Genomic DNA, 12,674 nt, shown 5'->3' with positions numbered 1-12,674 from the left:
TATTTTTGGGACATTTGCACACATAAATTCGGTCACTATTATTTCAACTTCTTATCGGAGGAGGTATTCATATTCATTTATCATTCGCTTATGTTTGTGCGACAATATTGGTTAGTACCACAAAAAAATCAGAGGGAGATAAATCGGGAGATCCCGCGGGTCATTCGATAACATTCCTTCCCAAAATCCATCTACCAGGAAACGTTTCATTCCGGAACTGCCATACAGAATAGGAAGGATATCAGGAGAAACTCATCCAAACTTGTTTGAAAATAGCGTCAACCTAACGCTGACCGATGGAAAACGACCAACGTTGCTAATGAAGAAAATCCGATATATATAAATTACTTATATGATATGATTATGTAAAATTATATTGTTACTCATCAATATTCAATATCATCTCTACATCAATATTTGTTTCATCACTAATTATTTTATACGAGATTTAAATATATAATGAAATACCTTTAGGGTGTTAAATTAATGAAAACATTCGGCAACAACTTTTTGAAACAACCTGATGTATGTATGTAAAGCAAGATAAAAAATCAGTTAATTGCAATTTGCTTTCTGTCGCTTTATATGCAAATCATTATTTTTATTCATCAAACAAATGGAAGGTCTGCAACAATATAACGTATTGTTTAAGCCATGGATTAAGGTTTTAATAAATTGGTTGATAATTTTCCTATTAATAATATTGCCCTTGCAAAAAAGATTGATTGATAATAATTGTAGGATGAAATGATAATGATTACAAATATTACATTCACAATAAGAAGTCTTAAGCAATTATGTAATTTACATTTGAATTAATTTTCATACAAAAGTTAGTAGACACAGATTACACAAATTACTAGAATTACAAAAAAGAACTCTTAGAAGACTCAAAGACAACTCAAAAAAGAAGTCTTAACGCTGGATCAAAATATATCGGGCATGTTTGACGCTATCAAAATCACACCAAATCTTAAATTAACATTTTAGTATTGAATTTGCTTAAAAAAACTATAATATTGGTATAAGAATGACAATTGTTATATATTAACTAAGTTTAATTAATTGTAATTGGATTTTTGGTAAATAGATTCGATTATTAGACAGCAGAATATACCGGCTCGTCAAACGGTGTTCTTGGATGCGAAATTAATGTTCTAACTTGCAATAATAAGTCTAAGTCACAAGATAAAAAGAGAACAATAGCGTTTCTCCTACTTCTTCCTCTACTAACTAGAGTAAGTAAGTTGTCAGCCATTTCTAGAACGTATCTAGAAATGGCTGACAATCGAGAGAGGACCAGCAAGGATGTATGAAAGCTGTAAAACTCACATTTTAATATGTTGGATAAGAATGTATTAATTATCCCTATTCTTATTCTATATAAATATAGATGTTAATATCTAAGGCGGAATTTAATATAATACTACAATATATATTATATGTACAATAAATACTTCAGTACTAAGACCACATGCAAAGTTGCAGGTCCTGGAGCCTTGGGATTGGTGGCTCCCCATTTCAGATGACCAGGTGATATGCACTTCGCCTTGGTAAAAAATACTCTCTCTATCGATGCATCCAGTGGTCCAACTTTTTGTAGTGATAATGGTTGTCATCGTTCATTGTCAATCTAAAGCACGTTAATATATTATAGTCTTTGTAAGTCACGCATGAAGATATTGAACTATAAAGAGGATAGAGGAGAATCTTGAAGAACTTCTGCTCTTATAGAACAGTGGGTGGATGCAAATCCGTCTGTACAGGCACTAAACGATCGATTGGTCAAAATTGAATGACAAGTTTGATAAGGTAGTGGGAAAAACGGGCAGAGACTAGTTTATGTAATAAACCGATGTGACAAATCTTATCGAAGGCCTTGCTTATATCAAAAAATACAGCCCCGGTCCCCGGTGGGTGGGGTTGGAATTTGTGAGATTTTTTTAATGCTCATAGAGATTCCACTCAGTGGTTGGGTAAGGTAAGTGGAGAATCGGAGAATCAGTGATGCATCATCGTTATCTTAATGCTTTGTCTATAATTTGCGTGTTAATGCATAGGTATTTTCGGCACCCAAGAAAGCCAATTGTTGATGGTATATATTGGATACTTGCAATGGCATGCATGCAGTGGCAGAATTAGATAAAATAGTAAGGTGGTAAATTTTTCCAAAAAATCAATGGGTAGTATTTTTAACTATTCCCACAAAAAACCTTCTTAAAAAAAAATTTCTTAAATTTTAAGATCCATGAACCAGTCGGAATAGGAAAGTCACTTTCAGATTTAGCTATAAGCACATTTTCACGTTGGGGGTTTTATAAACCTGCATAATTGTCGTATTTGAAAATTGAAAAATCCGTGCTGGAACAAAAATGCATATCTAATATGCCTTTTGGGGTCGAATCGTAGGATGTACATCAATGTTCATTGGATCTAATTCATTGGAATGAGACACTGCTTTTCTTTTGTGAAGATTTTATACAAATTATCTAAAATAACTTAATAATCACTTTAAAGCGGTAAAATAACGATCATACTGCGAAAATAATTGCAATCGATTTTAACCATTCATGTGTTCTTCGCATCTGTCAAGATCCAACAATGCAAACAATACTTAACTATTTTTTCTGCAAAATCCCATTTCTTAAATGGCCCTTTGGGGCATTTGCTATTACTTGAAAATGTCATTTAATGTTTATTTCTTTTCCAGATTTAGGGTCATCCTTTTCCGGCATTTATTACATTTATTTTATACAACACGAGTATCATAAATAACTAATGCTTTTGTAAGCCACGTGTTCTGTGTGCGTATGTAGTCCCGTATAAATCCCGGCAGTTTTCGGGACTGGCAGGAGCAAATTAAGGATATGACGTGTATCTTGGGGGACTCGAGTCGCTTTTTAATATAGAGAAAGGTGCCAGAGTGATATTTTTTTCTCAATAATAAGGTGTGGACAACAACAACAACAAGTCTCCTCTTTATATTTAGAATAAATCGCACTGTTTTCGAATGATAAAAAACACATTTAAAACGCCTTGCCTTACAACTCCCCAAAGTGGAATTCCATGTATGTTTCTTCCCTAACAATATGTTACATACACTTTTCGTTCTCTCCAATAATTTTAAATTTATAATCTGAATATTTATCACTCGTCCCCAAAACATGGACATCTTTTCTACTTCCTTCAATTTCCTTTGCCTTACTTTTGACTTGTTTTGGTATAAGTTGCAACACTGGCTAAAATATTACGAAACACGCTTCCTCTTATAGACCCACCGAATATTTAAAAGTTTACTCAGTTATTGCTGATGAGGACTAATAAATGTAAGCACTATTGACAGTCGATGCAAGGAAGTAGGGAAAATCGGGAATATTCAAACTACGAGGATAAAAAAGGCTTTAATGGTTTTCATATATTTCCGTTTCGCGTTAGCACTAGTGTTAATGGCATTTTAAAACCTGATTTCTATTTAGCGTCACTGCAAATTTACACGTTTGCTGTAAAAAAATCGGCTTTTATAGGCATTCACGTTTTTTTCCGTGTTTTATTATTGGAATATCGGAAAGTGAATTTTTAGTATTAACTTAATAACAGGGGGCAACTATAAACTATGATTACCTTATTCCTGCAAGCAATTGCTTCATAAAAAGCAGATATTTGGAGATTAGCAGATACTCTGGCTTTTTCAGTATTGCAAATAGCAAAATTTGGCAGGCAGTTTGTCAGGCTGATATCTGTGTCATCTAACAATAATTTTCAATATAGGAAAGCGTCGTTTCAGGTGTCCAAAACACTGCTCGATTATTACCCTTTGCTTTGACAATAGTCAATTGTAGGCCATGTCTACGTCTGCGTCAAGAGATTCCGAAAAGGTCTGATAAGACCTGATACATTAAGTCTAAACTGTCTTGTCCACAGTTCTTTAGGTTCCACGATGACATGATGACTTTTAGCAAACTAAATCCAATGGCGAATCATGCTGAATTATTTCTTTTACCACGCATATTTAATTCGCACAGTGCGAAATACAGTGGACTTCTCAATGCCTAGCTCTTTACCAGTTCCGCATAAGAAACCTGAACTTACAAAATATCTTTCTAAACAGGTTTTTATCCTGTGGACACAGATAATGCTGCGTTCTATACTTTTGCCTAGACAGTTCTTAGCTAACCATCTTCTTCTGATGACGTATCAGGTCTTTCTGATGTTGGCAATCGCAATGGCGAGCTGTGCTTTATGTGTCTTAAGAGTTGTTCACTCTCTGAGATTTCTTAACCACCTCAGTCAGCATAAGTCGGACATAGAATTAATCCCAGGGACGTCCCGTTACATCTCATGAAATCTTTGGGACGTGCTTTTGGAACAGTACGGACCACAAATGGGATCATCCAAGTTGATCTCATAGACGTCCTTTGGATAGTACTATAAATGTCCGGCAGACTTATTAGCTGTCCAGTGGATGTTTATGGGCCAACAATATTTACGTGTTTCAGATATAAATGTGGTAGAAAAATTATACAATGACGAATTTAGAAACAATCACTTTTAGTTTTATATGATACAGTGAAGATTTTTATTTTTCACATTTTAGCCTTTCAGGGGCTTGGCGCAACCACTATATAATCTAAATATTTTTTCGTGTCCATTGTGTAATTTTTGCGTTAAGCCATTACTCCTTCTAAAACAAAATACCATTATTACTCGCATGGGCATCAGTTTCTATTTTTGAGTGGAAGTTTTTTTACGGAAAGATTTTACATCATCAGGAACTTTAAATATAATTGAGGTACTAACCTTCTTGCAGCACTATACTGTGGCACGTTAGAATGAAGCTAAAGTTGAGGGAGTCCAGTCAAAAGCCTCCAATTTAAAATCACTTTTACTTACCGTCGCGATCACAAAACACCGATATAAGGACGAAATCTAAACTCGCAAAACAAAAGTCAGTTATTTATTACAAAAAATTAGTTCTTGCTAGGAATTAAACTGTCCAAATCTAAAAAGAAAATGCAGGATACAGAACATATCATTCACAACAGCGCAATGAACTGAATATCCATAGATTAATACTTCTGATCTGACTTCTGCCGCATTTTATGACATAATTTGATGCTTGACAGTCCGTGCAGCCTCGGTAAAGTAATTTTGCATTCTTAGTGGTGCCATCTAAATGTCAAGGAGTAGAAGCTGCGTAGAAGGAACTTCCTGCTGAACGTCCCACCCTGAATGTGCTTGCAATAACAGAGAGAATCGACGACAACAACGACCTCTCCATGTCATGGAGTACAACTAAACGGCTTAATAAGGCGCCAAATTTAAATTTTGTTCTATATTAGAATGTGCTTAAAAGTACTTACTTGGGAATGTACTGTTCTTAGAGAAACTACAAATTTAAAAAAAAACAGAAACGTTAGAAAAGTCTTTTACTAAAAAAATATAAAATTGTTTAGATTACATAATAATATATATTTAAGATATAGGGATATTAATATCCAAGAGGCATCCCATGAATATGTATAAGTGTTTACTGGGACGAGGCTTGTCTTCTACCGACTCTTCTACGGTCTTCTATTTTCCCTTTTAAAACTGCTGCTGCATTTGTCTTAGCATACGTTAGCATATGTCATATTATAAATGCTTCAAGACATAATGGTTGCTGCTTTTAAGGGCCAAAGTCCTATCCTGTTTCGGGCCTGTTTATAATATATGTTTAATTACTTAAATCAAGGTTATTTCGATCTTAATTATTTATCAAGTTATCAAGGCCAGGCTGTAAAAAAATAGGGGCGCTGCTGCAGTCACACTGAAATAAGGTGATCCCTCCGTTTTCGACGCACACCCTTAGTGACTATGCAATGAGTGAAATAAAATAGAAACAAAATAAGAAGAGACACAATTTAACGTGAAAGGAAAAAAAAAGGACTCGAGTTACCCTAGTAAGAAATGAAGTAAAGGATGTTGATATAAGGAACACCCCAATCAGCTTTCATTAAAGACGTGATGCACTTCGGTATTATCTCGCATGAGATTTAGGTACCGATTCAATAATTGCCGTAGTACTACTGCTTTCCGGCATCGCACACCTGTTCCGTATTTTAAGTTTTTAGCGTATGACCTCGGTCAAATAGCTTACTCCTCTCGCCCCGAGGGGTCCATAAGGTAAGTAGGATAAAAGAGCAAGGCTTTATGGAAGGAACATTGGAGTAAGAGAGTCAGGAAATGTAAGATAGGTCGAGTTTAAATATTAACAATTTACCAAGAAACGCGTGTGTTATACTGGGTGAACTTTTATATGCAAAATCAATGTAAATAAACCAAAATAAACAAAGTATGTATTACCGAACTAATTATTAAATATCTTAAACTTTATAAAAAGAAAACTTATGTTAACTAAAAATAAGTAAAATTAGCAAAAGTAACAAAAGGAGAGAGAACGAAACATATCCCATACATTAGTATGGACCATACATATGTAGCATTTGAGCTGGCTCTGGAATAGTATCCGTATATCATTGATGTTGATGTCTCTTAAGTTATTATTTAAAGTAGGTTCCAATACATTCCTGTTGAGTTAATTTAGATCGATTTTAGCTTGATGCGAGTTCTTTGTCTAGTCTCTTTAATAACAGTTCCTGGTTATTTTAATTCTCGTTTGGGAGGTACTATTTAAATTATTTTGGCATTCAAAAATCATAATTAGTCGATACTTCCTTATAGGCGTTTATTATTAAAAAATATTGTTACCAATAAATGATCTGATTTAATTGGTGTTTTCTAATGTTATCGACGTCAGGTGTCTAATTTACAAGCAACTAAATCGCATTACTTGCTTACGCAACATTTAATCTCACCACCCCCATCGGATTTATCAAAACCGGCCTTACGAGAGCCACCCTGGAAATAACGCGGCCTGGCATTTAATTTGCCTCAAATTTCTCATTCAAATTTCTAATTCTAAGTGAGTACCTAACAAGGTAGAAAAAAAATTGCGCTCATTAACGCTATTTTCCGCTGCCCACCGGATAGTGTCGGCTGGCGTCTGTAAACTTCTTCCGACTTTGTCCTGCGCCGCCAAACTAGCTTTATAAAACAGGCCATCAGCGTCGGGACGCCACAAGCCGCGTTTCCTCCATAGCTACCAAAAGCTCCGGCATAGCTGAAGAAGATATTAAACACGCGTCTCTCTTATCCGTTATTTACGCGCTACCTGTTGATACTCGCGTTGCCTGTTGACGTTCGTAAAGGGCTTTCACATTCAGAGTCCAGACTTGGGGCAATTAGAATTTAACGGCTTTTGCCAAAAAGGTAAGGTAATGGTAAATTTTATTTTTAATAATATCGGAGAAAATATGTTAATAAAAAAAGGATTTTTTTTTAAATGGGTGGGGCTATTTCGTATTAAATATACTGTTATAATAACTACTACTAGGATAATATTATAATAACTTTAAATAATATACCATTGCCAAATGTAGATAAATACAAAAACTTAGGTATTATAGTTGATGAGAGCCTAAAGTTTGAAAGTCAGGTTGTGAAGGTGGTCCAAAAATCTTTCTGTGCATTGAAAAATTTGTACAAGAGTAGGGAAATTACTAACACAAACCTGAAAATAAAGTTAATGGAATCGCTTGTTTTATCACACTGCAATTATGGTGACACAGTTTATTGGTCTTTTCTTAATAGAAATTCAAAATACCGGCATCAAAAAATACAAAATGCTTGTGTACGGTTCATTTTTGGGGTAAGTGTAAGAGAATATATCACTCAAAAACAACTTGGTTGGTTGAAAATATGTGATCGTCAGAGGTTTTACCTGAGTTGCCTAGCAAAACGGTTACTTGATAGTTCCTGTCCAGGCTATCTATTTGATAAGCTTAATAAAAGAAATACTCTTCATAACAGAGACACGCGCTTTAATGATTTATTTGATGTTCCTATGCATAGAATAGAACTCTTCCAACGTTCGTTTTCCTATTTTTCACCTAAGTTAGCCAACACTGATATTTTTCGCAAACTGTATGACCTACCATGTTTGACATTTAAGAAAAAATATTCCAACGTTCGTTTTCCTATTTTTCACCTAAGTTAGCCAACACTGATATTTTTCGCAAACTGTATGACCTACCATGTTTGACATTTAAGAAAAAATATAAGCAACACTTACTTAGCCATGTTTAAATTGTTAGTTGATAAAAGCAATATACTTACGCCATAGAATGTCAAAATTTTTTTGTGATTTTATAAAATGTCATTCTTACGCTTGTGTTACCTTCTGTATAGCTTTATAATTACAAAAGTATCATTGCTTAGTTAGTACCTTAAGTTGCCAATGTGTAAATTTAATCTTATGTATTTTGTATATATGCTCGGTTAATAACAGCTATGCTGAACTTCGCCGAGTTAAAAATAAAGGCCTATTATAATAATTATTATTATACAGGGTGTCAATTTGAAAACTTTCAATGCAAATATCTATGAAACTAAAAAAGTTAGAAAACAACGTATACAGGTAGGGGGAACTACAACCACCGTATTTTAGTTATAGAATGAGCACCCCTTGGGCCCGATGGCACCAGCCTTTTTGTGATACCTTAAATTAAAAGTCTTTTGGAGTAGTGCAGGTGGATGCATAAGAATTTTTCCTAAAAGGGTAAAAGAAAGGTATAAGTTAAATAAAATAAACTCTGTTTTATAAAGTGCTATTTTATTTAATTAGATGCTCGAAATTTGCCATTTTGCGCTAAACAAAAATAATAGTATTTTTTAAGCTCATATCTTTCGTTCCGAAAGCCTTCCTCTAGAATAGATGCACACTTCGTAATAAATCCATTGCCAAAGATAATCAAGTTGAACTGTTTTTTCTCGTTTGCTACTGATCAGTATCCAAGTAATAATAATTTTTTTAATCCAATAAAAAAGTTTGTTTACTAAGTTGCAACGCAGGTTTTAGGTATACCAAAAAGTAGATATTTGGACCTAGTTTTAATAAATATTTTACATTTTTTATCGTCTTGGGATTTTTCACCGATTCATCGATATACGTCACACAATGGTTTACAGTATGGCTAAAAGAATTGAAATAATTTATATTTATGGTTCTTAAAATCGTTGTGCTTTAATGACTGCTGCATTATTTAACGAAGGAAATCCCGGTAAAAATATAAGTCATACTTACGTGAGGCAACTAATTCTTAAATTTAAAAAACAGGATCGGTGAGAAATAAAAAAAGAGTTCAGCGTAGAGTACTTGATGAAGCAGTACATGTTATAGGACATTTTGCTATGAATGCAAAGTCGAATTTTTTTTTGCTATGAATGCAAATTTGAATTTCGCGCCTTTAGATATAACGTCATATGTATTGACAGTAATTACGATTTGTTAGGTTGGCAAAAGTGATTGACAAGTAGAGATTATGACGTGACTCGATTATGGCGAGACGTATTAATTTAAGTATTTTAAATTATGGATTTATAAGTTATGAGTTGTAATTTGTGTATTTGTTTAACCAAATAAAAGGCCATTCTACAATAGTAAATCTCACCAGAAAATAAATGCATAAAGATATGCTTATTTATCAAAAAAATATGATGATTTGCCGCACATCCTGTGGCGATTCTACTTATTTTTTATTCTTTTATCACGATATCTCACTTCCCTAACAAACAATATATTTTTTAAGCATGTTATCAAACACATACATAAAAAACAAACGTTTAATTAAAAATGAACGATGTTTTCAGTTAATTAGAAAAATCCGTAATTATACAGGGTGTTTCAGAACTATGGGATCAAACTTCTGGGGGTTGTTCAGTGCAACAGAAGAATCCATTTGAGTATAGAAACCCATGTCCGGACATGCGTCACTACGCCACTATACGGCCCTAAGACGCGTTAAAATTTATAAAAAACATTAATTACCTAAATAGGATCTGCTGCATTTATTTTTACCTTTTGTACATGATACCATAACAACAATTGTTTAAAATCAACGCTTATCAATGTCAACTCTCAATGTCATGTTTAAAAATTTTATAGCTTACAATTTTTAAACATTTATTGCTAATGGAAAACTTTACCAATCAAGAATTGGCGGATATGCATTTGGCATACGGAGCAACAAACTGAAATGCACGAGCAGCATCGCGGTTGTATCATGAACGTTATCCCGAACGACAGCATCCTGGATACAAAAAGTTTATTGCGGCATCGGCGGCTCGCATGAGACAGGCATGTTTAAGACCAAGATGCATGATACTGGTGTTGCTCGAACCGTAAGAATGGTCGAATTTGAAGAAGAGGTGCTTCAGCGAGTTGCCGATGAACCATCAAATAGCACACGTGACGTCGCTAAGAATATGAATACGAGTAACGCTTCTGTCTGGCGGGTACTACACGAGCAACAACTCCATCCTTACCACTTCCAGAAATTTCAAGATATGACTGCAGCCGATTATCATCCTAGAGTTCAATTTTGTCGATGGCTTCTGGATCACATCATTGCACAACCAAATTTTTTACGATATGTTTTGTGGACCGATGAAGCCTCTTTCACAAGAGACGGTATTTTTAATAATAGGAAATATGTATGTTTGGGACGAAGAAAATCCTTATGCAATTTTTCCAAGAAAACATCAGAATCGTTGGTCTGTCAACGTATGGGCAGGCATTGTTGAGGATTATTTAATTGGGCCATACATTCTACCGGAACGGTTAACAGGACCTATTTATCTTCGTTCCTTGGAGGAAGTTCTCCCAGAACTCCTTGAAAATGTTCCACTAAACGTTAGACAGCAAATGTGGTTTCAGCATGATGGAGCGCCGGCTCCCTTTGCTGTACAAGTACGCGAGTATTTGGCCCAGCGGTATGGGCACCGTTGGATTGCCAGAGGTGGAGCAGTTTCTTGGCCTCCTAGGTCACCCGATTTAACGTTGCTCGACTTTTTCTTGTGGGGACATGTGAAGTCTTTAGTCTACGAAACTCCAGTAGAATCAGAGCTAGACTTAATTGGACGAAAAACAGCAGCATTTGAAATCATTTAAAACGAGGATCAAATTTTTAGTGTAGTCCGCCGAAATCATGTGCGGCGTTTAAATCGGTGTATTTAGGTTGGAGGAAGACATTTTGAACAATTGTTGTGATGGTATCATATACAAAAGGTAAAAATAAATGCATCAGATCCTATTTAGGTAATTAATATTTTTTTCTAAATTTAAACGCGTCTTAGGGCCGTAGTGGCGTAGTGACATATTTCCGGACATGAGTTCCTATACTGAAATGGATTCGACTGTTGCACTGAACAACCCCTAGAAGTTTAATCCCATAGTTCTGAAACACCCTGTACATATACTTGTTCGTATATATACAATTACATACATAAATTCTAAAATTTGTATATTCTTTATATATATCTAACGAATCAAACAAAAGCCGTTCACATCACAAAAGTTTATATATGAAAGAACTAATGTTTTCCAAAGCATTATCCGCATTCCGAACTTTCCTTTAGGCATTGTAGTAACATCAGTACGGCATATACAATTTTTAGTTTAGAAGACACAAGTTCTTTAAACGTCAAGTCATTGTCAATCATTAAACCTTTCCAGAATTTTTTATCGGTGTAATGCTGCTATTCAATTTAAACTTATAAGTTCCTTATATCCATATTATTTTACTAGAGCCTATAATTAAAGATATTAAGAGCTTTAGTGACATCTGAAATTGCGAAAACAATAAACAAGTATATTGGTCAATCAGTAAGACAACTATATATTCTATATATAACTATACTGCTTTAAAATCGAAACTGACTTGGTAGCAAAATTTTATTTAATTTTAAAAAGTTAAACGAAATATTCATTTATATTGTTAAAATGTATTAATAACGATTCAGGAATCGCTGGTCTCTTTAGAATATATATATTTTTTAATTCTTGCAATTTTTTATTTTGACTCTACATAATTTGTAAAACAAATCATTTGCTTTTAAATAAATTTTAATTCATAATGATAGCTTTACTAGATCTAGAGATATCAGCTGTAGACTCAACAAAACTTACAACCAAACTTCAACTATTGAGAACTCCTAAACGGTTAAGTCCTTAAAAATTCTAATAGTAGATTTGGATAGGTGATGATATAAGCTACGACTCTTATTTATTTATGATTCTCATAAAATAACTAATAAGAAAGTTGCACGAAGTTCTTGTCTAACATCCAGTCACTTGGCATGTCTATATCTGGATAAATATTAAGTTTACATGCATAATACTTTCTATATAAATTATCGAACAAATAATTTGCTTCTAAATAAATTTTAATTCATCATGATAGCTTTACTAGATCAACAGATTTCAGCTGTAGACCCCCAGGCCGACGCTTCACGCTCCATGTGACGTCAATCAAACTTTTTCGTCTAAGATCCAGTCACTTGGCATATTTACAAATCCCAGTACTGATATCCCGATTAATATTCAGTTTATAGATTTAAAACTCTGTATATAAATTGTTGAGAAGATCATTTACTTTTAAATAAAATTTAATTCATTATGATAACTTTACTATATCATGAAATATCAGCTGTAGACTCCTAGATCGAAGTTACAAGTGAGTTTCAACTGTTGATAACTTCCGAATGGAACACTCCTTCAAAATTCTAATAGTAGAGAA

General features: G+C 34.0%; 1 long non-coding RNA gene across 1 annotated transcript; it reads right to left on the bottom strand.

Annotated features, from left to right (window-relative positions):
- Window positions 1-1,396: 1,396 nt before the first annotated feature.
- On the bottom strand, window positions 1,397-3,911 carry LOC126745549 (uncharacterized). Its single transcript, XR_007663583.1, has 2 exons — window positions 3,622-3,911; window positions 1,397-1,633 (listed from the first exon to the last, which is right to left on the bottom strand). It is a non-coding gene; the product is annotated as an uncharacterized LOC126745549 (long non-coding RNA).
- Window positions 3,912-12,674: the final 8,763 nt, after the last annotated feature.

Source organism: Anthonomus grandis, chromosome 16 (assembly GCF_022605725.1).
Source record: "Anthonomus grandis grandis chromosome 16, icAntGran1.3, whole genome shotgun sequence".
Classification (NCBI taxonomy): Eukaryota; Metazoa; Arthropoda; class Insecta; order Coleoptera; family Curculionidae; genus Anthonomus; species Anthonomus grandis.
The sequence above is the reverse complement of the archived record's forward strand: the minus strand, read 5'-3'. Positions and strand labels throughout refer to the sequence as shown.